Source organism: Peromyscus eremicus, chromosome 5 (genome assembly GCF_949786415.1).
Source record: "Peromyscus eremicus chromosome 5, PerEre_H2_v1, whole genome shotgun sequence".
NCBI lineage: Eukaryota > Metazoa > Chordata > Mammalia > Rodentia > Cricetidae > Peromyscus > Peromyscus eremicus.
Genome location: NC_081420.1, coordinates 70048243 through 70053579, shown reverse-complemented (window position 1 = coordinate 70053579; position 5337 = coordinate 70048243). Strand labels below are relative to the sequence as shown.

Genomic DNA, 5337 nt, shown 5'->3' with positions numbered 1-5337 from the left:
TCTGGTTTAACTAACCCAACCGACGTAAGACATCAAACGCTAAATAACTAGCGGTACGTAGGTCCTCCATTGGTGTCTCCTAGCCAGATTCCGCCTGAGAATTCTTCCTCGAACTCTATGGGACACATTTGCATGACCTGCCACTTAGATACTGCTGTAAGCATCCCAGATCTGTAGTCTAGGAAGAAACAGGAAGAAAAAAAGTAGCCTGAAATGTGTTCTCGTGCTCAGATAGTAAAAACCTACATTCCAAGTGAAGGTCCTTGACCTCAGTGGCTACACTTTACTTAAACCGGTTTCTCCTATTTGATGGTTTGTACTAATTCACAAGTGAATAAACCAGTCAAGTCCTGATTCTGCTGCTTACCAATATTAAAGAATATCTCTCAGTGCCTCAGTTTCCCCACCTTTAAAACAAAGATTGTCAGGACTGGAGATAACTCAGCTGTTATCTTGCAGAGGATTCCTGTTTGATTCCCAGCATTCATATCGGGTCACTCAGAACTGCCTGTAATTCCAGCTCCAGGGGATCTGACCTCTGGCCTCCATGGACTCACATGCACAAACTCACATGCACGTACAGATGATTAAAAATAATAAAAATAAACCTAAGTGTGTATTTGTGAAAGATTGTCCACTATAGTCACTTGTAGGGTTGAACCGGGCGGTTACGTGAGAGATGCTTGACATAGCACCTTGTATACAGCAAGTGCTCTATCCGCTGTCATTACCAAGTAGGCCTGCTCTGGTGAACCAAGGTAGGAGGTTGGCTGTCATGTGTAGCTAAGTAGTTTTCAAATTTCCCGTTCTTTATTGGGCCCAGCTCTACCTATCAAAGGACACTCCCTTCCTTCTGATCCAGTTCCCTACCTCTTCCCAGTATTTCCCGTGACAGCAGGCTGAGGACCTGAGACACTAAAAGCAGCGCACAGGAAAACCTAAGCAAAAGAGAGGCTGTATTGAGTCCTTTCAGCTCCCTGTCTTGTCATCTTAGGCCCACACCAGGTGCGGGGTGTAGCTGAGTGCTGGTTTCCCACGTGTGCCTGGAAGGTGTGTCTGGTTATCTGTACTATATAAAATGCAGGAGGCGTCACAAGTCCAAGACAGTTTAATGTGTAGGTGAACACATGTCACACCCTGAAGGTTCTCAGTGAAGCAAGGCCAATTGCCAGGGCCTATATTCAGTCAGCCATCTTGGAGAGATGCAGTGTGATCTCGGAGTAAAACCGTCATTCCCAAAACTGACAGTGGTTTCCAGTGTCTCTCCTCTGCTTTACAGTGACTGCTGTGGGGGCCAGGGCTGGTGTTCCACTTCTGTCTGCAGCCCGATCTCCTCTTTCCTCTGGGCTCTGCTTCTTCTGTCTGTGTGGGTAGTAAGCAGTAGCTGCAAGATGCCAGCAGAAGTTGCTTCCACCTGCAATCCTACAGCAATGGAGGTGTTTATTAGGTTGTCCTGGCTGCAGCAGATCCAGAGGCTGGCGGAGGCAGCAGGAGGTCTTGTTTGGACCACTTCCGTACCCCCCAAAGCCAGGCTCAGCCAGGGAGTGACAGACACAGCAGCTTTCTGGGCCCTGTTCTAGTATCGCTTCATCCTAGGAGGGCCTGGGGTGAGGCTAATCTAGCAGAATTCAAAAAACAGCTTTCAGAGACTTTTACTGCCGGGGAAGATGAGTCGTGGGTAGAGTTTCTGCGAGACAAGTGCAAGTTGGTACATGACTTTGATTTTTATCAAGTTAAAAAGTGCAATACAAAATGCAAAGGGGGCAGGTAGATCTGTGATGTGTGTATGTAGATGAGTATGAGGGAGAGAAAAGTGGGGAGCAGGGAGACTGATCTCAGGACTATCGTTTAGCAAAGAAATATTTTTAACATTTCTCTCAGCCTTGTGCAATTATTCTTGGTTGAAATAAAAGACCAATCAAGACAAGCCTAGAAAACTCCCACTAGGTTTCCAGATGCCATTCTGTGGTTCTTACGGAACAAGAGACCTTTGTAGCTGCCCGCCTCCACTTGCTCCCGCAGAAAGAGTGGGATGGAGCAGGACCTACTCCAAACAGGCTTTGTCCTGATTCTGAGAGAGGCAAAACAAGCTCATTGTCCCTTCAGAGGAGGCTAACTTCATGTTGTCACACTGTTGCTCTGGGTCCCTTGACACCATTCCTGAGCATCTAGGAGGTACAAGGATAGTGGTCATTTTTTAAATGCCTGCCTGGCCTGCCCAAATGCCCATCTCGGTCACTCCACATCCCTCTTGCTCCTTGCTCTCAGCCCCCACCCCTGCTCATCCCGCAGCCTCTTTCCCATTCTGTTGGCCTTCGGCTGGATGGGGGGCACAGCTGGAATGAGACAAAGCCAAAGCTGTTCCTCTGCAGTTTCCAGACCTCCTGTCTGACCACCATTGCTGAGCTCTGAGCCTGGGTGAAATATTGCTGCTGGTCTAGAAACTCTGTCAGCAGCAGTTCTCAACCTGTGCAGACCGCAACCTCTCTGGCAATCTCTGTCTCCACAAATGTTTACATTACGATTCCTAACAGTAGCAAAAATTACGGTTATGAAGGAGCAACAAAAATAATTTTATGATGGGGGGGTCACCACAACATGAGGAACTGTATTAAAGGGTCACAGAATTAGGAAGGTTGAGAACCTCTGGTCTATGTGAATTACACAACAAATGTCAGTTTGGTCAGGAAATAAAACTGATCTTGCCTCCAAAACCCCCACCAGAAACTACCTACATACTGTAGCTAGTCATGAATATCTGATGCGGATTTCTTTCTGGTGATTTCAGAAGGTGGTTTAGACTTTAGGAAACTCCAGTGACCACCACTTTGACTGCTGATCTTCGAGATTGTGGAAGTTTCATTTCATTGGACCCGTGTGACAGATCTGCACTTTAAACCGAGATACACCCAGTGCTAATTTACCTACTGTGGGAATATCACCTAAATTCTTAGCATTTTCCAACTTTCCTTTTGATGCAACTTAAACTGTCTCATGTAATAGAGAATTTAAATTTATTTTGTTTCATTTTTTGAAACAGGGTCTACACAGCCAGAAGGTCCTCTAATTTACAATCCTCTTGCCTCACTCAGCCCCAGGAATGCTAGGATTACATGTGCCCCTCTGACAGTTTGTGAGTACCCAGAACCTTGAGCTAAAATAAGCTGAATTCAGCTGTTTCTTGTCGACTTTGGCCTCGCCTTAGTCTAAGCCTCAAGTCCACACCAAGAGAAAGCAGACCTTCTGAAACACTTCAAGCATAATGTTCTCGATGAGTTGCTGGTCTCCTCTGAATTAGCAAGACGGCTTTCTCTGCCTCTGGGGTATCCCAGGCCTCGACTGGGCTGCCCTCCCTGGTGATGAGGGGCCTTCTGGGCTCTTCCCTAGTCTCTGGGACACAGAACTGCTGAGCCGAGGTGCAGGAGGAAGCCTGCGCTGCTGAAGCCCGGTGCACTCTAGAGCAGGTGAGCTGGACAAGAGAAGGCCTGGGCAGTGCCCGCCAGTGCTGGGCTGGACGTCCCAATTGTTATGCAAACACCCTAGGTTTAAGCTTCGACCTCGAGTGGATTTCCAACGCCAGAAGGACTGTGAACTGCAGGCTACCACGACCTCCTCCAATCTGCGACCCAGAGCTCAGAGCCCTTGAGTGCCTGCGCCGCCCTCTCTTTCCACTGAGTGGGCCCAGAAGCACTGGGAAGAGCCCCCGGGCAAGGAGCGAACTGCCAGGGTGGCTGGACAGGGTGGTGTGCCAGCGCCGCGGGATCAAGCCAACCGCTGGGGGCTTCCCTGCTACAGTGGAGCGGAGCAGCCAGGGCTGCTCTCGCTGGTGCCGGGATGAAGAGTCTCTTCCCGTGAGTCAGGTGCCCTCGAGTCACTTGCTGAACGAATTCAGTGCTCTACAAGGGCCATCCTTACCTGGCAAACCCCATAGGCTTCTGCTGTCTTAGGATCCTAGGGACTTAGGAAAGAGAGATAGAGACGCGATCCCTTGGGAGCAGAGAGTACCAGGTTCAGGGGAAGGGAGCGCAAGGCTGCCCGGGATGCAGTCAGTCTAGAGCAAGGAGAGGCTCATTGCTCTGAGGGTGATTTTAACCGGCGCAGAGGCGCAGCATATGGTTTCCAGGTTGGGCGGCGGCGCAACACAAAGAAGGACTTTGAGCTGAGGGCGCCTCCAGACACGGAAACCAAATGATCCCGATTTAGGGAGGCCTGAGTGGCAGGAGGCAGGATTTTCGGTTGAGCTACAATTAAGGGAAATAATTAAGCCTGTAGCCGTGCAGCTTATTAATATTCATAGCCCGGAGCGACAGGGCCTTAGCCGCCCAGGAGAGGGACCCGAGTCTCCCCAGCTAGGGGCTTCGCAATGACTGGGGAAGAGAAAGGTTGATGAGCAAAATGGGGTGAGTCTAGCTTCTGAGTTTCTCTTAATTACAGGAGCAGGAAAGTCTATCGGGAGCAGAGGTGGGCAGGGGCATGACTGTCAGTGTGTCCCAGAGGCTGCAAGCCGACCCGGGTGCCCCTCGTCCAGACCCGGTCCCTTCGTTCAGAACCCCAGCTGCGCTTTCCTGTGTCCCTGGCTCCCGCGACTGGAGGCGAGTTAAAGGAACCGATCTTGCAACTAGAATCCCGGTAGAATTTTCTTTTCCTCCGAGCCTTAAGCGCACGCCGAGGGGGACGCAATGATTAAGTGCAGTCCTGGCTCAAGGGTGACCCCGCAAGCCCGCCCTCTGGCCTCCAACTTTCTCATCTGGGGTGCGGGAGGTGCAGGGCTGCAGATCCCCCGCTCCACCCCGGCGCGCACACGCCCACAGGATCCCCTGGATCCGTCGCGCGACAGGCCTTTGATTCCAGCACAGCGCGGCGGTGGCAGGCTGCGGAGGGGACCGAGGGGCTGCGTGACACGGGTTCTCCGGCCTTCCCAGCAGTCGGCTCCCTGCGAACCACCGTGCCACCCACCACTGAGAACCGAGTAGGGAAGTCAGCAATTTGTTCTTCACGCTATTCTCCGATTTCTGCTGTTCCTGAGCCGTGATGGGGGAAGGGAGGGAGGCGGGTGGAGGAGGGGCGGGAGCCCTTGCCTCTGCTCCCCCCTCCCCTCGCTTCCCCCTCGCCCTCCCCCACCCCCCCCCCCCGCCTCCCCTCCGCTAGCCTCCAGCGGCCACGGCTGTAGTAGCCTCCGCGCCTAGTGCAGATCGATTCTCCGTAATAAACGTGGGGTTCCGCGGGGGCGCCACTGCGGTTCCCATGGCAACCCCGTGCTTCACTGCAGTCCTGGAGTCCCCGGCGCCGAGCGGAGGATGGAGCTGCTCTCGTTGATCGTGGTGGTGATCAGCTTCT

The 5337-nt window shown here is 52.0% G+C and overlaps 1 long non-coding RNA gene across 1 annotated transcript; it reads right to left on the bottom strand.

The window, feature by feature from the left end:
• Positions 1 to 1090: 1090 nt before the first annotated feature.
• Positions 1091 to 5131, bottom strand: LOC131911519 (uncharacterized). The gene is made up of 3 exons (XR_009379383.1): positions 4957 to 5131; positions 1989 to 2168; positions 1091 to 1422 (listed from the first exon to the last, which is right to left on the bottom strand). It is a non-coding gene; the product is annotated as an uncharacterized LOC131911519 (long non-coding RNA).
• Positions 5132 to 5337: the final 206 nt, after the last annotated feature.